We start from the raw sequence: 23,864 nt of genomic DNA, 5'->3' as shown, positions 1-23,864 counted from the left end.
CATCAGGACTGTCTGATAGTACTTCAGCAGTCATTGTATCAGAAGTGTGATTGTAAACAGAATTTAAATCATAGCATAAGACCTTTTTTTTAATTTCCCCACATCTTTTGGGTTTCTAATACCATGACAGGAATGGGCACCATTCTTAAGTCAAAGTATGATTAAAGTTCATATTGTTTCAGTCACCGATGCCACACAGAATTGCTCTTCCCAGCACCCGCAATGTGCCCAGTAATGAGTCCTTCAGCGATTTGTACGGAGTTACATGTGTCAGTAACACTGATTAAATACAATTGTAGATTCTTTTTTATACGTCTCATTGCTCCTACTACTATTGGAACTGTCTGGGTTTTTTTCTTCTATATTGCTCTCATTTCTGCCTGCAAATCCTGATATTTCATGACTTTGTGTTGCTCTGTATACAATACACTGTAGTCACTGGATATAGCTATTTCAATGATCAATGCTACTTTTGTCTACATTGCTTGGGCCGCTATATCTGGTTTCCTAGCATCTGTCTTTTGAACTTTTGGTAATGGGTGATCCCATGTGATATAGACTTCATCATTTTCTATGATGCTTTGTGGCTCATGTTTCCAGTGTTTTTCAGCTACTTCATTATTATAATGTTTGCACAATCCCCAGTGCAACAGTCTTGCCACATTATAATGCCTTTCAGTATACAGTCCATTCGCCATTAGTATGTCACAACCAGGAACTGTTAACAGTTCTGTTTTACAAAACCTACATTTGTCTGTTTCTTCCATATGTTCAAATGACTTTTTAAACCAATGTGTATGTAGTCCACTATCTTGGGCTGCCAATATTAACCTTTCATTCTTTGGTTTGAATTTGTCTCTCCTTAACCATTCCTGTGTTCAGTCCTGAGCAACATGAGGCTGTTCCAGGAGTTTTCTATACTTACAACTATATTTATGCATTTTTCACATTTCTTGCCTTCACATCTGATACATGACCTTATATTCATTCATTTGTTTTTGGTACATTCAGTTGCTGCCTGATTTTTATCGACTTCTGGTTTGATTTCCATTCCTGCTTGATGCCGATATGCTTCTGTTAGACTAAGCAGGGAAGTCATTTTAGATATATTCTTCTCATGTTTCACAACTTGCACAATGTTTGGGTCTTGTGAGGTCAGCAGACATGTATGCAGTCCCATGATTGTAGATTTATACATGTAATCAATCTCAAGGAGGCCCATCCCTCCTTCGGAACAGGGAATATATAATCTTGCTATGCACTGATTTTATCAATCATTTGATGAGCATGAAGCATCCTTTTTGTTTTCCTGTCTAATCTATCCAGCACCTTTTGGGGCCAGTCAATAACTCCAAAACTATAAGTTAGGACAGGAAGAGAAAATTGGTTTATAGCTTGAACTTTGTTCCTAGATGTCAATGCTGTTCTCAGGATTAATTTAAGTTTTCTAAAATATTCCTTATTGAGTTTTATTCACATTTGTTCACATTTTGTTAATCCTTCATCGATTCTCAAATATTTATACACTCCCTCTTGCTCAAGTTATTTTTTATATCACATTCTTGTCCTTAACTGATGTTTTCTTGGTGCTGCAGCTTTCCTGCTTTAAAGGTTGCTTTTGCACATTAATCAAGACCAAATGACATTCTTATATAATCTGAAAAAGTTTTGACTACTTGCAGTTGTGCTTTCAGTTCCTCATCTAATGAGCTATACAGTTTTAAATCACCGACAAAGAGAAGATGAAAAGTCTTTACACTTTTGTTACTTTCTGGGAGCCAAATTATAGCCATGACCTAATCTGTTAATCAGACTGCTTAATGGATTAAAGGCAAGGCAAAAGAGCAACGGTGACAGAGGGTCACCCTGGAATATCCCCATTTCAATTTTTATCACTGGAATAATAATTTGTTCTTTATCATGGCTTAACTGTAAAGTGGTTTGCTACTGTTTCATGGTTGCTGTGATGTAGTTTATCAGTGCAGGGTGTATCTTATACATTTTTAAACACTCTTTTATCCATAACTGTGGGATACCTTCAAATGCTTTTTTGTAGTCTATACATACCATACCTAGATTCTTCCCCTTTTTACAGTTCTCCACTATGACTTTATTTAACAGCAAATGATCCTTTGTTCCATATGGCTTTCCTTTATTACCCTTTTGTTCTATTGCCATAATTGAGTTTTCTTCAAAATGACTATAAACTCTGTCAGCATCACCTCCAGTGTATAGTTTATACGTTGCTGGAAGGCAAATTATTGGTCTATAGTTTTTAGGGTAGCTTGCAGGTTCACTCATATGTAGGAGCATTGTTTTTTTCTGTTGTTAGCCAGGTTGGTGTCTGTTTGGGGTGTACAATAGTTCTTACTCATGGCTAAATCTTGTTAATACTTATGGCTAGAAGTTAGGTACTGCATCTGGGTGTGGGGTTTTCCAGTTAGAGGCTTTTCTTAACGTTGTTTCAATCTCTCTGGCTGTTACTTCATCCCATTTCATAGGCTGTGCATTTGAACTTCTTATTCTTTCTTTTACTTCTTCTATACATTTAGCATCTTTGTTATGTCCCACAGGATCTTCATAAATATTTCTCCAAAATGTATCTATTTCTTCTTTTTTTGGTGATCTTTCAATTCCTTTTATCATTTCTCAATTCTCTATAAAATTTTTGGGTAATGACTAAATTGCTTATTTTGTACTATTCCTTTATATTTATCTGGGTATCTTTGGAGTTTTTCCTGTCTGTGCTGATATTTTTAGTTTATTATTTACGATAGTTCATGATAAATTCTGATCCATTATAATATTCCACATTGCTTTTATCATGTCTTTCTGAGTATTTTTTTTATCTGTTCCCTGTTCTATATTCTTCTAACAGTGGCACTTCTTGTCTTAAATCTGAATATTCAACACTGTCAGAGGTCCAGTAAAGCTGTTTCTGGTATAAAAGAAGGGCTTTCAAAGAATTTGTGGTTTTCTGAAGAAGTCTCAGTACTGAAAGGGACAAAAAACGTGGTGAATAAAGTTAAGCATTTAAAGTGTAGTAGATGTGTTTCAGTTATTTTTACTGGCATTAACCAAGAACTGTAGATTGGTGGACTGCTTGATTTTTCATGTGCCCAGCTTTACTGCACCTTTGATAGTGCTGAATATTCAGATTTAATAGTTGGCATCGAGGTGCTCTCTTCACTGTTTCCAATTTTCTTTGTTCTGTTCAATACTTCCATGATGGCATTTGATTTCTCCCTGTCCTTTCCCTTACTACCGTGTGTGCTTGTAGTAGGACTTCATCTGTTATTAATTTGTCTGCACAGTAATGTATCCTATTTACTTCTGTTATATCACACGGATCTCTATGGATAGTCCTTATTACTGTGTTCATTTGTTTTATCAGACTTGTAACTTTTTGAGTTTTATTGACCTTCTGCAGTTTATTTCTTTCATTGATCTTAATATGCTTATCCATCTGTATTAAATCAAACAGATCTTCTCTTAGATCATTTTCTTCTAAACTGAGGGCACATTCTTTGTTCCTCATTTCCTATGGGCATTTTATAGAAAGTTCCAGAACTTCTTCCTGTGCCATGCTATCTTCAGTTTCACCCTGTATCATCCACTGCTCTTTCATATGGGAACTCACTGGCCTATCATTCCATGACATTGACTATGTCTGAGTTGTCACAGTTTCCCGATCTTTCCCTTGCTGTATAGCCCCAGCTGAATCTTTGTACTGGTTTCATATGGGAGGCTCCAAAGTATCTTTATATGTTGACTGATTAGATGCTTCCTACTCCACTGGTTTCTCCTTAATTTGGGTGTCCATTGTTCTATCCTGTTGTGCTGTTATCTGAGTTTAACTTTCTATACTAAATCCTTCACTTTGCATGTAATCCATAACCTCAGTTTCTAAACTTCTCCATTACTAATCCTCTTTTCTACTCTTTGTTGTCTTATTTTTTTGTATTGTAAAATTTTCCATACCTGAATGCCCTTGTCTGTATTTCTCTTCAAATATCTTTGGTGCTGTTCTTTTTGCATTGATTAGTTTTGCTTTCTCCTTTGCATAAATATTGCAACATATTAAACCTGCTTTTCTTTCCCATATCAATATTTCTTCTTCAGATGTCTCCTGCTTCACTTGTTTCTCCTTACTTTGGGGACTAGTTGTTCCATCATGCTGCGATATGACTTATGTTAGACTTTCTACACTAAATCCTTTACTTTGCAAATATTCCATAAATTCAGCTTCTGTTGTTTTAACTTCTACCTGATTAATCTTCTGTTCTACATTCTCTCTTTGTGATCTTACTTTTTTATTGTGAAATTTTCCATATGTGGATGCCTTTGCCTATATTTCTCTTTCAATATCTATGGGGCTGCCTCTTTTGCGTTGATCAATTTGGCTTTCTCCTTTACATAAATATTACAGCATATTAGATCTCTCTTTATTTCTCATGTCCATATTTCTTTTTTATACCCTTCAAATGTCTCTAAATTTTGCTTGTTAAATGTCCACACTTCCTCAATTGCTTATTTTTTTTTCCAAATGGCACAAGGTTTCTTGGTCTATATAGTGTTTTTCATGGATCTGTTGTATTAATGAACACAATTTTTTATTTGAAGCTTCTGACAGTTTGTCCTTTTCCTCTAATTTCTCTCTTAATCTTTCCAAGTATCTTTTCTCTGGAAATTCTGGGCTTTTTGCACAATACTAACACATATTTCTTACATAATTCTTACATAATTTCTTTCTTTTTCTCAGTAGTCCACTCTATCATCTGTATGGCTCTTTTTTGGCTTTAAGTTTTTTTGATTTATGTGGACTGCTACTTCCTTCTACAATGGGGGGGCATCCTCCCCCTGGGTCTGGACTAGTCCCATTATAGAAATATTTCCATGTCTTGAGGATTCTGCACTGCCATTTTTTTCAGTCCTAGCACCAGTGCGCCTACCAGGACTAGTCACCTTTTTATCCTGGGACTTGTGTACTCAGCTATCTTTTTCATTTTTAACCCTCTTCTGTCCATGATATATGCTATATTAAAATGCAGTCTATATATCAATGTCATCTAGGTGAGATTTTGTGAAAAACATCGTCCACCTCGTGAAGGTACTCACCAAGAGTTGAGGATGAATTCAATTCCAGCAATACTTCTCTCTTTGCTAATTTTATCATCTCTATATTCGGACCCTGCATGAGACCTGTGTGAGGAGTATACTCTCCTTTAAGTTTTGACCCAGGATAAGGGTGTGTGGTTTAAATAGTATAAAGTAAGCAATTTCCCTGCAGAGCTTTGGTAAAAGATAACTAAATTAATCCTTATTTCACATCCAACTCAATCTTTATGGCATGGGCTGTCTAGTGTTAAAAATGCATTGACTCCTGTACCTTTAGATCTATTTATATGGTCCTTAGTGAAGTACTTATAACTGGACAAGGTCAATCCAACTTAAAGGTATCTCGGCATGACTGAAACAAACCATAGGGGTGGATTGCTGGTGAGTCAGATGACAGCTGGGATAACAACGAAACTAAAAAAACTTACAGCCTCCTTATCACAGGTTTCAGATACACCAGTACTTAAGATGGATAATGTGTTATAAAACCAAATGTTAGAAAACTGTACTTCACATATCTTTGCACATCTAAACTAGCCTTCCTAGAAATGTATATCTCATTTTAAATCCTGAGAAAGAGAAATATATATACATAATATATATATATATATATATATATATATATATATATATATATATATATATATATATATATATATATATATATATATATAAAACAAGCAGGGAAATCTAGATGACAAAACAACCTATGATTGTTGGGTCTTCTTGAAGCCAACATATGTTCATCTTTGGAAGAGTAGGAAATGGCAGTGTTAAATATATCCCTAGATTTCTTTCTCATTACAAAAATGGCACAACCACATAACCCTCCGGGCTCCTCACTATGATAAATAATTTTCAAAGACCTAAATTTTACAGACCTGGAACAAATTTACACCATGTTAAAGAAGGGCATCCTTTTCTTCTTTGTGGTTACCAAATCAAGTTATACCAGGACTTTGCAATAGGCACAGCACAAAAAATAAAGTTGCTTCATATGTTCAGTCCTTTTGTTACAGAGATATCAGCTACATTTACGTACCCATTCATATTATCCATTAAGTTTCATACTGTACTATAATCTGGCAAACTAAACAAAAACAGCTTCCCAGTGAGGACACAAGCAGCTGCAGCCCAGAGTAAATTTGCTGGCATTTACACCTCATCAGTAAATTTGATTCAAGCAAATTCTGCAGACAAAGAAGCCAGCACTATCTGCCCTCCAATCCCAGTTGTCACAAACACTTAAGAGTGCTGCAAGAAGCTTATTTGCAGAATGAATATGCAGCTCAAGCTCCTTTAACCTTCTGGCTGACGTATCCACAGTGGAGGACACAACAACATTATGGCTGGATAAAACTACAAATCACACAGAGAGGACTAACTCTTTAGCCATCATAAAACCTACACTCAATGACACAATAGAGATAGAAAGATTCATAGAATAATGCAAAGAGAAGGAGGACTCCAAAGGACAACAATGGCATAAATTTGTGAAAAAAACAACAAGCTGGGTAACGTGCTGTATTTTGCTTGTCAGTTCTCTAAAGGACAATGTGAAAGTCTCGCCATGTGTGACATTCTCTCACTATTGTTTTGCTCCTGGAGTTATATTCTTCATGGGCTGAAGGGTTGCTAAGCAATGTTTCCCAAGCATTTAGATTAGTTGGTTGGTTGGTTGGTTCCTTTCCTGTCTTATGTCAGTCTTATATTAGTGTGTGTGGCTTCAGCATAATAGGTTTAGTGCTAACTTTACCCCTGTCTCACCCCCCTAAGGGCCCATCTCTATACCAGAAGAATGCAAAGTTCCTGTAATCACGGCTGCACAGGTAAAAACCACACTCTCCAAAGCTAAGAACACAGCATCCATGGGACCTGACAACATCTCAGGCTGCATTCTACATGAAGTACAGAATGAACGTGTCTATATTACTTCGTCGAAACAGCAGAAGTTCGAACACCATATGTTCAAACTTCTAACCTCGAAATGCAAAATCATCGCAGGGAAAAAAATCGCTATTCCAAGAAACACACACACAACACAAGCACACCAAAAATACAACAATACACACATACACTTAAAATCCTACATCTAACCCTACACTAAACTGTACATACACTACTATCTATCCACTTACCTTAACCCAAACCCTAACCCTAAGGTACGACACTATTGCACACTCACCTGACATGCACCCTAACCCTAACTCACCTGTCCCACCCTAACCCTAAAGTCTGTCAATATCGCACACCCACCTCACCTGCGACCTAACCCTAATGTCCACACAATCGCACACTTACCTGAACCCGACCCATAACTTTCCACTACAGTGCTGAAAATCATGAAGCCATGGAAGCGGCCCACCAAATTCTTTCCCTGGGAAAGAATCGGTGTTTTGCGGCTTCGCGATAATTAGTTTTCGAACTTCACAGTTTGAACATATGGTGTTCAAACTGCTAAAGTTTTGATGAACTGATAGGAACCCGAATGAACTGGCACCCCACCTAAGCATCATGTTCAATTATAGCCTCACTAAAGGCTTTGTGCCCACTGAATGGCACACAGCAATGGTTATCCCACTCCACAAAGACTCCAGGAACTACTGCCCCATTAGCCTAACGAGCCTGGTCTGCAAGGCCATGGGACGTATCTTCATGGAACTTATAAACAAAGACATTGGTAATCTCCAAACTCTGGACCCCACCTAGTTTGGGTTTGTAAAAGGCAGATCATGTCTCCTAAACTTGATAGACTTCTTTGAAGCAGTCATCAAAGGCATAGACGAGGGTAAGGTGGTTCATACATCCTATCTAGATCTCGCCAAGGTTTTGACACCATCCTCCACTCTGAAATTATAGATAAACTCACTAAACTAGGTATAAATCCCTATGTCACAAGATGGGTTGCCAACTGGCTCACTGTCAGAACCCACACTGTGAAAGTAGCAGACTCCAAATCCGACTTCAGACCATTGACAAGTGGAGTAGCACAGGGTTCAGTCTTGGGTTCTCTCCTGTTTGGTATTGACTTTTCTGAAGTACAGGCTAACACAGAAGGTCTTTGGCTAACGAAGTTCACAGATGACTGCAAACTAGGAGCCATAACTGAAACTCCTAATGATGTGGACATCCTACAGATGCCTGGTGTCAAAGCCATGGCTTCAAGCTCAATGCCAAAAAGTGCATTGTCATCCCCTTTGGTAAAAAATCTGTACTCATGAGCTACCACATAGGTGATAGTCTACTTAACACCAAAAGTGTGATAAGAGACCTTGGGACCCAGGTGGACAGTAGTCTCTCCTTTGATAATCACATTGCCACAGTAGTCAGGAAATCCTTCTACATGGCACACCTCATCACAAAAGGTTTCTCATCCAGGAAAAAAGAGGTCATTGTTCCCCTCTACTCATCACTCATTAAACCCATTATAGAGTACAACACCCCTTTTGGTATGCACCTCGCAAGACATCTCCAACAACTGGAAAGGCCGCAGAAGTACCTCACAAAGAGGATTACCTGCCTCAAACAGATATCCTGTCTCAAAAAACTCCAGCTTTATTCCATCGCATATCGCCTACTTAGAAGCAATCTCTGCCTAACATACAAAGCTATGTCAAACCCAGAGTTGATGGACATGCTCCACTTAAAGAAATCCCAATCCCTCCAAGCTACATGCTCTAGAGAGCTAAACCTTGTCACCACAATAAACAAAACATGCTGGCTGGATAGATTCCTGTCCCAGAGGCTTCCCATACTCCTGAACAAACTACCTATCTATATCAAACAAAGCTCCTCATTAGCACTCTTCAAGAAAAATCTTGATGATTGGATGGGAAATAGGAAATTCACCCCAGGGATCACCTCTGGGGCTCTGCTCAACAGGGGCACAGTAAATAATTTTCTTGGGTGGCAAAAGCCAGGGTATCTTTTTGGCTAGGCTTATATAGGCCCGAGGGCAAATAGCCTAGTAACTACCTATGAACCTATGAACCTATACTAGTCTTTCTGAATGTCAAAGCTTAAACTCCCTGCAAAACAATCAATCAATTAATGGTTGATTAAAGTTAAAATGTATGTAGTGTATTTTTAATAAAGTGTCAACATATGCCTGCATTTTCCACAGCTTTGGGGAATTTATTTACTTTATTGAACTAAGGACCCAATCTAAAGCTGTCTCAGCTATTGTCATTAGGAAAATAAGAGTGGACACAGAGGTCTAAACAGTAGAGAGAAGGACCGTGTAGGCTACAATGCATAACCCAGGAAGGCACAATGCAATTGGAAGTGTATTTGGCCTAAACAGAGATTTTTCAGAGTTCTTAAATGAATCCATCAGAGGTACCCTGGATTTTTATCAGAGGATTTCAATGTCATGTAGATTCAGTAAGAGACCACACATTGCCCAGGGCAGAAACTCATCTAGGTTCATAAAAAAATATTAGGGCATTCCAATAATCCTTTCACCTAACAGATGTTTGGGGAAACAATTCACCTAACTGCATGCAATTTTACCTTCACAGCACTAATTAGCTCTGGTTCCACCATAACTGACTACTGGTTAATCTGCAAGGATGCAATAGCAGTTGCACACACAGATATTATATCTACTCCCTTAATGGTCCAAAATCCTGAAGGACTTCAGATCATGGAGTGTAGACCCTTTAATTTTGAAAGATCCAGAACTTAACTTTGAAAGAACCAGAAACTGATAAATTGCTAGGGGGTGAGGAATCTTTGAAACTTATAACTGTATACTTAGTGAAATTCCAGTATTTGCAAATGGCTGGCTCAAATATAGAATGACTTGAGTAGAAAGCTAAGGAAATCTACTATGCATATAAATCAACAAGGTTAAGGGACACCACTGTCCTGCAGAAATATAGGGTATAACACAAACAGTTGGGGGAGTTGAAAAAATATGAGACAGTGCAGCTTTGTCTACAAGGATTATCCAGTTTTTCATTTGTATTAGGCAGCAAGCCGGGAATAGCGTTTGCCCTCAGAGTCAGGCAGAAAAAGTTGAAAGCTGTGATCCTACAGATTTATAGGAGTCCACAGGTATAATACATAATAAACATGGACTGGGGATTTTTTTGCTGACTTCACTCCACCTCCCCGTAATCTGATGCTAACGGTGATATAGACTTCTTTTTAGAGGCAGAAAGCCATTAAAATGCTTCATAAAACAAAATAATCTTTAAAGACTGAGATTACTTAGGCAGAAATAGAGAATGTGATGAAAGTTACACTTAATGGAAAGCTATCTTGACCAGACAGGTTAAACACTGAAATGTAGATGGCCACAATTCAGTGTCTCTTAGAACCCCTTTGGCATACATTTGGCATTGTGCAGGATTGCATGCATTGCACTCCATCAGACATTTGTGCTGGACATTCAGAACAGAGGAGGAATGAAGAGAACAAATCATCCACAGCATTGTCTGTTTTAAGATCATCACTGCCTTCTATGGCTCCATGAACTTGTCTATTTTAGTATTTTTATAAAGGCTTGAATTCCATCAGTTGTCTGAAGTCAGCATCTGAGAAAACCTTGTTGACATTATGGTCTGTATGGATATTGAGTTTTCAAACACTTCATTGACTGAATACACCATTTCATAGAACTGACTCAGTGAAACATGGCTGCCATAGATTTTACTATTTGTGCTTAAACTGTGGGAAGGTGGTCCATTTCAAACAAGATATGCAGAGGATGTAGCAAAGTACTACCTTTGAGAGGCATTTGGGACTGCAGTACTCTATTTACCACTGCTGATTAAGCCAGACTATGGGAGCATTTAGAAAAATTTAGAATGCCATGGTTCAAAGATATCACAGCATTACATGGACCAATACTTCTTAAGTATGTACTAGGAGCAGTGCAACACTGCTATTCTAGAGAGGCTGCTTAGTAAATTAGAGCAGCTATGTTACTGGCAGAAGAAGGGTATGGTGCAAAGCAGTATGCACAGTAAAGGAAAGAAAAGGGAAGGTAGTAAGTGCAGACAAACAAACATAAAATGCAGACACAGACAGGGGTAGTATCGGCACAAAAAGGGGAATGATATTGGAGAGATGCAAACAGGCAGATGAAGGACAACTAGTGGTGGGGAGGATCAGACAGTAAACTGGATATGGAAAATGACACATAATGAAGCAGGACACCATGATACAGAATAGAGTAGGATACAGATTGCCTATTGGACTAGCCCTCAGGAAAATCCACCTAGATATCAGTCACCTTCACAGCAGATCTCCTTGGCAGGCTCTGCCCCTCATGGACTGATGATCACCAGTAGGTGCTCCATTGTCCCATTGTACCATTGTAAGAGTCTAATTGCTGACAGCCTTGAACATGAGCACACCCATCTTTGGGTAGTCCAGTTGCTAGCTCCTTAGAATATGAACACAGTTGACTCTGGGTAATCATGGGAGACATTTGTGGCCCACTGTCAGATGGTGAACCTCCAGGTCACCTTCAGCAGGGTTATATTCATCCTCTAGCTGAGTAAGTGGCTTGTTGACCATTGGTGACCCAGATTTGGGTTTATCAGGTTTATCAGCTGGGTCCACTACTCTGCGTCCAACACCACAGCCAAAATGACAAACGCATAAAGAGAAAAATGCAATACATCAGTGCACATTTATTTGACAAGGATTTCAACTGCAGACAGCAGAAAAGGACATAGTATATCTTGCCATCTGGACACCTAGAAAGACCTCATTAAACAATCTACCCTTTCAAAAACAATTACCTAGGACACTGTAAAAAATGAACAGAAATTATTCAGTACAATGTACCCCTGCCAACAAAAGGGAATGAAGCCAACAGACAATAGCCAGAAATCACCTTGCAAGAACCTGTAGACAGTGCTTACTTTAAAAAAATTTCTCACTCTCCCTAATGTCTACCTCAGACTGGAGGAATACATCTAGGTGGCACCTCTGCAGGCCACTATACTGACATCTGGACTACTTGCCAGAGTGTGTGATATAAGAGGCCATCATAATGGCCCAGCTATGATACTTCTGATAGTGTCCATGCAACTGATGCAGACATATTACTTTCTGTGCAGGAATCCTGTTGCATTCACCACCTGTGGATGCATTTCCCACAATATGCAAAATATGCAACAACAAAGAGCAAAATGATAGCTCCATGTGCACAGCTGCACTATATAGACACCATGTGGTGCACGTCATTAGGTATCAGTGGTGCTCTACCACTAGTGCTAACTGGCATTGCCATTGGTTTGAAATGTCCATGCATAAGCATAATATGCAAATGTTCTCATAGCTCAGCAATGGGCAGGGACAAGCATGGTAGTGCTGTCTGGGTATGATAACACAATGTGTTACGCAAGTGATTCATCCAGTTACACTAAGTTGCCTCATTATTGTAACTACCTTGTTACAAGATCTGTTGTAGTGTGATAAAAAGTGTGATCAGGTTATTGCTGGAGATCTCATTAGGATGAGCATGTCAAGAGAGCAAATTAAGGAGAGAAGGTTTAAACTTTAACATAGCTATAATAACAAAGATAAGACAACTAATAATGCATCTCATTATTGTGCTGGGAACCCTTGATGAATGAAAGCAGATAGGGACTGAAAGGAAAGAGTAGACTGAGTGAGATAACATAGCAGTATCTCTTAAATGTCCAGATTTCAGATTGTCCAGATTGTTGCCTCTTATTTTTGGTCTGTCCCTCATAAGATTTGTGGTTTTCTGGCCAATGACTTAGGATTGAAATTAATAAATAATGACTTCTATTTAAGTTTCAGACTTTTTATCTTTCAGAAAATGCATGCTAAAAGAAATCCTCTTAGTCTAGCAACTTTCTAAGTTTCTAAGAGCACATTTAAAATCTGTTCTCTTTTTTGGGCCTTTGGCCCTCCATTATTTTAAGCTTTGTCTAGATTTTTTTACACTAAGATGTTTAAGAGGTTGAGAGATGAGATGTATGAACATAGCAGAAGGATATGGCTGGTTACTGTGCAGCTGTTGGGGGGAGCCCAACCTGACAAAGAACATATCACAATGGCAAGAGATGCTACTCTCCATGGGGGGTGACCTTACCTGAGAGAAAACACATCACAAGGATATGTTGGGCCACCTGTTCAGCTGGATGGGTGGGACTGTGACCTATATACACAGACTGCAAGACATGCTACAAGGAATCATTACCTCCTATAAACAGGGGAAGGCATGGCCACATGTAAAAAAGGAGGTGAGATAGAAAGGTTGTGTAACTCGTGACTGTTGATCAGCTCAGTAATGTAAGAAGATTTGCAGTGGTAACCTGGTAGGTCAGGAATGGTCAGAACACAATAGCAGACAGGTATATGGCCAAAAGCAGAAGCAGAGAGACAATGCTGAAACATATGTGTCTGTCAAAGACACTCATGCATACACACTGAACTAGATGTGCAGCACACGTGTACAGGTCTTGTCATGACCCAAGAGAAGAGCAGTGACTAAAAAATGTCATTACCTGTATGACAGAGGTAATAATGCAGAGCCTACACACACACACACACACACACACACACAAAATCGAGTGCATATCACTGCAAAAGGTAAAACTAACAGGCCTTTCTGCTACCAGGTGTGTCAGTGAGTAGTGTTGGGTAGCTATAATAAGGCAGTAGTAAACGAGTATCACATTGTCACTGATATGATACTGCATGCCAAGATCAAGGCCAAGGCAGAGAACATCACCAGAGATATATGTCCTCCATAGGAGGTGGACAACCAACAAACAAGCATCTTACAGGGTGGAAAAGTTCCTGCTACCCTAGGCAGGAGAGTGAACCCTCATTGTTGACAGTGGTTTAGATTTCAGACCTGCGCTGGTGCAAGTGCTAGTCTATCTGTAGGGGGTTAATCAGTTTAGTAAAAGCATGTCCATTTACACTGATCTCCATATGTGATGCAAATCTGTTCTCCAGCAACATTGGTACACCAACTTTGCAACCTGCAGCTCCATGAGGTATGCATGCGCGCATATTCTAGTCACATAACTTTCCTGTACCTGTCTACATGCCACAGGTGAGGGCAGTGAAACACACTTTCCAGCACTGCCACAAGTATGTTATGTTTATGCTTTTCAGATACCACTAGCATATGATCTAGAGCAGCAGGCACATGCTAAGGTCATCAGGTCATTCATGGCTGACAATGATTGCATGGGCACATATCACAATTAGATGACACAATGGCGCCATTAAGAATACTATCATTGGAGGTTACCCCCCCTCCCCATGGGCACATTGTGGAGAGCCAGACATAACTTCTGGCATCACCAGTGTTTACTTATAGCTGTTGTATATATTTGAGCCCTATTTAGTCCACAAAGGAGTTACTACCATGGATGATAGCTGAAAGCTACACTGTCTCTGATATGTGTATACTCATCACAAGGGAAAGGCAAGGCATGTCAGCAGCCATTCAGGCCAGAAGTTCAGGTTATTCTTTGACTTCAGTACCTCATTTACCATCAAACAGATGATGTGTAGCATAATGACTCAGACACAGACAGAGATGGTGAACATGCTGTGTGGCTTGTATTAGAAAGTACAACCACTACCACAACTGTGGTATGGCCAGCGTCATATATAGAGTGATGTCATATATATATATATAGACACTTCAAGGAAGTGTACCTGCTAAGGGCATTAAAAAAATCATTGAAGTTACTGGTAAATGCCCAGCATGGCTACTCAAGGACATGGACATGTGATGGAGAGTCACAAGCCAGGCTTAATCAGACAGCAACTCTGACTCTCCATGGCCAGATGAACACCTTATTTATAACATGGAGTTTCCACTCCGACATAGTAGAGTATTATCCCTGAGTCGCTACACATTTCAACCCACCTTATACGATTGGTAGTGATGCTGTCACATGTTACTGTGCTCCACTTGAATTGTGCAAATGATAATCATGACTATGCCTTACATACCTTTCTGCTCAGTGTGGATAATGTATTATCTGTTGCACAGCATGAACAATCAATGTACTGTAATGCATGTGTCAGTTTTATTCTATGTTGTCCTTGTTTTGACCCATAGTTGTGGACTTGATGGCACCTCTTTGACAGTGCTGTGACACTGTGTACCTCTCTCTGCCTTGCCTAGGATACTGCTGCCACCAGTTCCTATTTGTTTCTTTGCCTGAGTCTTCCTCCTTCACTGATGTAATACTTCTGCCAGACAGTACTGCTGTATTCTTAGGTTGTAGCTGGGTGTGTACTACTTTGTACTGTACATGTACTGTTGTGTAACATGGCACACACCACAAATAACTGATTTCAGGCCTCAGGTGCATACTGCAGTGTGCTGCCAGCTCTACCCAAGCTGTGGAAGCATACCTTCAGGAGCCCAAACATCTGTTTGGCAATGCTTTGTGTCATTGTTGTACACCACCTTTTCCATGGCCTGGAGGTTTCAGATGAGGTTTAGCAACAATTCCAGGGCATGTCACGCATGACAGACATATGCGCACCATTATGAGTTGTCAGCTATCTATTTTAATAAAAAGCAGTACATTCTAGCTTATAGAATTGGCAATGTGTGTACCTGCTAAGCAGATGAGCCTGTGTGAAGCGTCATCTCATGCAAATCTCTGGTATAGGTAGAATGAATGACAGAGGAGGGAATCATGGCACTGCTTGGATGCCACACAGGCACACTGTATGTCATGCTTGGATGACACAAAGGCACACTGTACGTCATGCTTGGATGGCAAACAGGCACACTGTATGTAAAGGAAGTGGTATAACATCTCTGAGGCTGATGGCTGTGAAACTCTAAATATGTCCCATGTCAAGTGCTGAAAGTTGCCCACAGCAATGTTGGTTAATGCTATTCAGACCTTCCTTTGGACTGGGATGGGCAGTCCATGCATTCTGTTTGAGTGTATGTGTGGGCAGCACATGTCTAATAGTTGCTGTATGGTGCTCACTTCACACAACAGTGGTTAGCTGTGCACTGGTCATAGAGGTGATGGTATCTCAGCCAATGGCAGAGCCATCTGTGATGCCAGGTTTTTTAGTGCACAACATCTTGTACATCAGCTGCAAAAGCAGTGCACTAGCACATACTGCTCAGCTAACACTACTGCTGCTCCTAGCACTAGCACATACTGCTCAGCTAACACTACCACTGCACCTAGCACTAGCACTAGCACATACTGCTCAGCTAATACCGCCGCTGCTACTAGCACATACTGCTCAGCTAACAATAGCACTGCTAGCACTAGCGCATACTGCTCAGCTAACATTGCTGCTGCTCGTAGCACTAGCACATACTGCTCAGCTAACACTGCCGCTGCTCCTAGCACTAGCACATACTGCTCAGCTAACACTACCGCTGCTCCTAGCACTAGTGTATACTGCTCAGCTAACATTGCTGCTGCTCCTAGCACTAGCACATACTGCTCAGATAACACTACTGCTGCTCCTAGCACTGGCACATACAGCTAACATTATCACTGCTCCTAGCACTAGCGCATACTGCTCAGCTAACACTACCGCTGCTCCTAGCACTAGCACATACTGCTCAGCTAACACTATCGCTGCTCCTAGATCTAGCACATACTGCTCAGCTAACACTACCGCTGCTCCTAGCACTAGCACATACTGCTCAGCTAACACTACCGCTGCTCCTAACAGTAGCAGATACTGCTCAGCTAACACTACTGCTGCTCCTAGCACTAGCACATACTGCTCAGCTAACACTACTGCTGCTCTTAGCACTAGCACATACTGCTCAGCTAACACTACCATTGCTCCTAGCTCTAGCACATACTGCTCAGCTAACACTACCGCTGCTTCTAGCACTAGCACATACTGCTCAGCTAACGCTACTGCTGCTCCTAGCACTAGCACATACTGCTCATCTAATACTACCATTGCTCCTAGCACTAGCACATACTGCTTAGCTAGCACTGCCGCTGCTCCTAGCACTAGCACATACTGCCCAGCTAACACTACCACTGCTCCTAGCACTAGCACATACTGGTCAGCTAATGCTACTGCTGCTCCTAGCACTAGCACATACTGCTCATCTAACACTACCGCTGCTCCTAGCACTAGCACATACTGCTTAGCTAACACTGCCGCTGCTCCTAGCTCTAGCACATACTGCTCAGCTATCACTACCGCTGCTCCTAGCACTAGCACATACTGCTCAGCTAACGCTACTGCTGCTCCTAGCACTAGCACATACTGCTCATCTAACACTACCACTGCTCCTAGCACTAGCACATACTGCTTAGCTAACACTACCACTGCTCCTAGCACTAGAGCATACTGCTCAGCTAACACTACCACTGCTTCTAGCACCACAGACTGAGTGAAGTTCCTGCAGAGCAGAAAATCCTGGCATTCAGAATAGATGAGCACCACAGCTTTTTGTGCTAAAATTTATGTATATTGTAATTACTCTGCCATGTTTGATTTCATTATTTGCATTCCTGAGGAGTCTCATTAGTATGATGACACTCATTTGCATGCCATTATGCCATCATTTGTGCAGCATGCCTACTGATCTAGTTCTGTTGTATCGCAATCCCATTACCTGCTCCTCCGAAGCACCCTCTTCTTGTGCATTAGTGCTCATCAGACTATTTTGCATATCTCTGCACTAATTGTCCCCCCCTTTTTTTAAATCACTAGCTTCTGCAATTGGGAAATGTCACTTTTCCCACTTCCTTGACCTTACATTGAGTACTAAAGGTACAAAGGGTTTCTGCCCACAAGAAGTATCGTTTTTATATTTGTTCTTTTGCTTGTACACTTACAAGGAAGAGTTTTGAGTATTAGTTTGATGACTTTATTTATTCAGGATAATTGGTCACTCTTACTTCGCATTCTTTCATAGGTTTTCTATACATTGATTTAGTTTCAGACTTGTTAGCTAAAATTATACTTTTGAGTCTATGCTAAGAAAGAAATTAGTAGCAATTAGCACAATATTCTACATCCTTTTATGTAAGAGCTCTGACATCCTGCAGTTTTGGTCTTATCTGCATAGCATGTACTAAGGATTTAACATGAGCTCTGAGCCTTAAATCGATCTGAACTGCCTGATAAAGGGAATGTAGCTGCTATTACATCAGTCATACATATAATAGTATCTAATACATTATGTTGCCAATCAAGGCACAGTTTACAATGAGGGCCAGAGAAATACCTCACTGTTGGAAGATAATTCATCAGTGTTGTTTCTCTCTGGTGTTTCTTTAAGTAAAGCAGTGACTTTAAAAAATATAACAATAAACAGCTAGATGGCTCAGAGTTTTTTCCTCTCAGTGGTACCAAGAGTTGAAAATTGTCTGAAATGACAGCATTCTGAGCAAGCAGCATTGCGAATGCTGTAATCTGTGACTTTTTTTGGAGGGGGGGGGGGGCAATCTCCCACAATACATATGTTTGCATGGCTGTGCACTACATAACATTGATCTGCAGAACTGCCCACCTATGAGCACAAACAGCTGTAGTAACTAAGGCAGAGTAGAACCAGTAAGGCATCAGCTATTTCTAGTTGCTTACCCTGAGTTATGATGATAGTAATAATTATGCATTCTGTAGCATGTAATCTGTAGGAAACATTTGCCAACACAGGTAAGCTCTTTGTTCATATAGTCTTACTCAGACTAAATGCTTGCTGTTTTACTTTCTACCTTGTGTTATATTAAATAAATGGTTCAACCAGACTGAGGAAAAAAATGTCTGAAAATATTGCAAGTAGATAACCTGAATCAATATTATGCATTCTTACCATCACTCTATAAATGTCAGAGGATGCTTATACAAGATGAGATAAAAACACTATGCAAAAACTTAAAAACCTCTGTCTACATTAGCAGGAGTGTTCTTATTGTAACAAGACTGAATTAACAATATAACAACATATATCTCTGAAAGAAACTTAAGGGAAACTATCATTAATACAGAAAATCATAGTATAGATAAGAAAGTTATGAATCTTAGTAAAAGAAAAGTGCTTACCATTACAGGGTCTAAGCAATGCAAGGAGATTTTACCTGAGATAAAAAAAATGATAAAGGAAAACTAAAATGTGTCACAGTGTTGCTTCCTTAATGTACCTCCCAGGTGGCTCTTCAGAAGATATGATGACAATATCAGTAGAAAAGAACAAGGGTGAATGAAAGCATATTGCATTCATTTCTTGCAGAAGTGTTCCACTAATGAATCAGCCCCAGCAGTGGGAATTTCTGTAGAGAAATGAGACTGCATGCCAGGTACTGGCATGCCCTTTTGGGACCCCAGGGGAGAGCTAAGGTATTAAAGGGGACAGTGCCCTCATTGCTAGAGGAGGCGAGGGATCTAGCACTTGACTGCACTACAGAAATTAGCACTGCACCATGAATGCAGGCTTCATTTATCAATTTCATGGCAGAAAACCCATATGACTGCTTTTCACAGCTACACGCTACATCAAGCCAGAGAAAGCCTTCCAGATCCAGTCATGTGTGTTAGCAACGGGTCCTGGCTACAGTAACTTAATACTAATGATTTATATTTAATTGAAACTCTAAGTGATTAAAGTGGCAGTAATGAATGGATAACATCCTTCCAATTCCCTGGTATTAGTCCACATTTGATTCAAGACTTACTCCATAAGCCTTTTTTTTCTTTTTTTGGCAAAAATAGTCTTCAGTACAAAAGCTTGTGCCAGGCCGTCCACTGACGCAGAGATTGTATATCTGAAAATTCACATTTGGTAATTGTATTTTCATAATATGTACAACTAGAGAATATTAGAATAGGTGTTATTGTTATTTTTTATTAATATTGCAAACTGTCTTTATAAATGCAAGAAAGAATATCACTGAAAGAATATCACTGAAAATTAAAATATAAAGGAAGCATATTGCTGCATGCATAAATAATGCATATGTATGTCATTGAGGTGGTAAAGTAATATAGTGGTCTGTTTTTGAATTACTGTTCAGTTTTATGTGCTACATTAAAGATAAACTTTAACTTTATTTTCAAGAGAGAATTCCCCAAATACTTAAAGTAAGTTCAGTTTAGATTATGCTTTTATCTGTTCTTTAATCTAATAAATAGCTCATTGTAGTTATATATGAAAGCTGTGATGCATTTTGCTGTTTCTTACAGAAAATCACCTGAGGTGTCACCAGAAGTGGACTTGGTATTTAATGAATTTTTAGAACATTTTTTTAATTAATTTACACTGTGTGAGGGTGATAAATGTCTTATATAAATATGAAAGACCATTGAAATCTCTGCTTCATTAAGTGTATTACTCAGATGAGTTCATCATGCATGTTTAATTGCTCAAAGCACAGAAACTACTGTCACTTTCTATGCTGACAAATGTATATTGAAATATTAAAAAAGGCCTCTCTTTCTTGCAGGAATGGTATCTAGCCACAGATGTACCACACTTAGTGAGGAAAACTTAGCCTACTCTTCTTATGGACAGCAGACTTATTAAAGTATTTACAGATATCTCATCAGATAACATGATTTCTCATTCTTAATGGAATTGATCAGTATTTGTCCTTTTCTCATCTATAGTACATATCCCTAGAAAGTGTGTGGCACAAAGGATTATTATTGTCATCATAAAAGTCTTGGTGAAGCAATGATATTGCTGTAATATACCGTTTTAATTTGTAAGTATGTTGAAATTTCTTTAATAAATAAAATATAAGCACATGAGACTCGGGATCTTTTGTTTTTTCCTCATGGCATTCAATTAATCTATTTATTTATTTATTCAGTTATTCATTCATTCATTCACTCATTCAGAGATTAATTAGTGACTTGATGCACACATACTGAATATAAAATCTGCATTACCCAAATTATTGTCCTATTATAAAACATAAGTTGTATATGAGAGAATCCAGCCAAGATAACCGTCAAGCAGCAACTTCTGTAATATGATTCACAATGAAATTTTGTCTTGGCAGTAAAGTTCATAGATGTATAGTCAAATGTACTGACAAAATAGATAATAATCCTTTATTGTACAGAGAATATGGAATTTTGAGAAAAACTGAAGATCCTTGTCATGTTGAGACTTTCCTTCGCAAATGAGATTAGATTACTTGAAGAAAAAAAACACCTGCAAATCTTCTGAAATGCATGTCTCTGAAGTAAGATTAGCAATACAAAATGTTTTTATTTCAGGGTATTACTTTAAAAAGTACTGCAGTGTTTCTTTACTGTAGTCCAGGGATTGAGTTCCTCTATCATCCTTTGCCTGTTGTGAGAATGAGCAAATCACTTAACCAGGGCCTGCTCCTAGGCTGAGTGTGAAATAGCTCCATGTGGATGTTGTGCACAACTTCAGTTAACAAATACAAATAACTAAATCGAGAAAGAAAGATGTGCAGAGCAACTTCAAAGGAAAATGACTACTATGCAAGAAAATTTCTCTACATAAACAGTAGGTTCCAAGACAAGTTGATGAAGCACAGTTCCCTGGCATGTTCCATGGCTGAATACAACTCCCTACAGCTCAAATTCCTCATTGAGGAACAGGTTCCTGAAAATAGGATCTTCCACTGAAATGGCAGAAGGCTTACCATGACAGTAGGCAGTGATATGTATCAAATATTAATGGGAACAAAGGCCCAAAATCACAAATACATTTTAAATACGGCTTGCCTATACTTGGAAACATGTTGGAAAACAGGTTTCATATTAGCATGCATGTTTCTGAAAGTTTTAAAGTTGGAAACACAAATGTCCATTATTAGTTTGTGATTGTAATTCTCAACAACATGCCATGAAACCAGCAATGGTGTGAGGAAGAAACCAAATACATGATACAAACTCTGTAAGAGTCTGTGAAGGTATGGAATGTTGATAAGCATGGCTGGACCACCGGGTTAGTATACCAAAAATCCCTCGAACAGAGTGCAAGAAGCCAAAGAAAAACTGGAACACTTCTGTAACTCCTTTTGAAACGTTTTTAATGAATAAAACGAACTACACAGACCATCACATTAACGCGATTCAAACAACACAATTCCTAAGCGTTTTCATCCAAACCAAATGGACTTCATCAGACATTAATTAAACATTAAATAGATCTCTATATAGTAATTTAATTAACCCAGTGACCAATGAATCTTGCTTTAAACATTTGAATTAAACAAATCAGAAAAACGGCCTCATTAATATTAAAATATTAAAATAGGATAAAATGAAGTGAACAAAATCATTGCCTTCAGAATAAAAACCTGTCCCAAACCTATACGCAGAAATATACAACTAAATTAATAAAATTATACTTAGTAAAAGTACTAAAAAATGTACTAAAACATTGTTTAAATAAAGTGCTTGTGCTGACTAACAACATATTCCTATATATATCTATAGATGTTCCTCCCTCTGCTGTCAAAACCCTGTATTGCATATATATGACACTTGCCCAAAATTCATTAAAAAAGTATATATATATATATATATATATACATATATATATATGTATTTGAGTACAGAAGAATGAATCCATAGAATGCTGTTGTTGCAAAATAAAGTGCTTGTGCAAATATTCATAATAAAGTGCTTGTGCTAATATTCTTATCCTTATATAAATAAATAAATAAAACATTAACACCCCACACTATTTAAAAGTATTGCAGTTATATTTTGTTTGCCTTTATTTTCAACAAAGAAACTATACTTAGATAATCATTCAACCCTGGTTTTTTACCTGCTTCCAGGCATACCTGCCACCACAATTCCTTACTTTCCAAAATCTCTTCCCAAATTCCACCCCTTACATCTTTTCTAACTTGTTGCAGAATGAAGAAATAAAATTTACATCCTTTACATTCTTTACTATGTTTGAATAGTGCGCTTGTCTCTTTTCCTTTTTGAATGTCATAGACATGTTCGTATATTCTTTTCTTTAACTCTCTTTCAGTTTTGCCTACATAATATGACGAACACTTGTCACAAGTTGCCAGGTAGACCACACCTTTTGTGTCACAGTTGTAGTAACCTTTACTTTTGATTGAAATATTTCTACTTCCTATACACATATCGCTCTTCTTACTAACATAAGGACATTGATTGCACCGACCACATCTAAAAGTTCCAACTTTTTTCGTATCGTTCTTCCTATAATCCACACCTTTCTTACTTTTTTCTAACATATTCTTTATACATCTGGAATTTCTGTATATAATTTTAGGCTTAAAACTGTTTATTTCCTCTATATCAGTTAGGGCAGTGAATTTATCCCATTCTTTATTTAAAATGTTTCCTAGTCCAAAATTTTGTGTATTGTATTCTACAATAAAATTCCTTTGATACTGTTCTTCAACAGTCTCTTTGTTATTACCTTCTTCACGTAATGTTTTAAATTCACTCATACCCATAAGTAGTTAGGGGTTAGTATACCAGTCGCACTGGTCTACATCATAGCACTCTACCCCTTAGTATAAGACTTGTGGCACAGTAACATGGACCAGAGAGACACAGGACCAACATCAGGGGTGGATTTGGATTACTGTTGTCATGTAGAAAATTGCTATATGTGCAGGTTGCACAGTAATATGAGGTTTCTGTAGCATATGATGTGTGTGACTCAGTTGTCTGCCATTACATACAGAATGCAGTCCTCACCAACATGCCTGGCAAGCAAATATTTTTTTAAGGGTAGGTAACAATTATGTGCGAGCCCTAATATATCCTTTTGCAGGGATTTGAGGGTAAATGTGAGTAGC

This window comes from Protopterus annectens, chromosome 12.part0 (assembly GCF_019279795.1).
Source record: "Protopterus annectens isolate FY-2018-M chromosome 12.part0, PAN1.0, whole genome shotgun sequence".
Taxonomy (NCBI): domain Eukaryota; kingdom Metazoa; phylum Chordata; order Ceratodontiformes; family Protopteridae; genus Protopterus; species Protopterus annectens.
Note: the sequence above shows the minus strand (reverse complement) of the source record.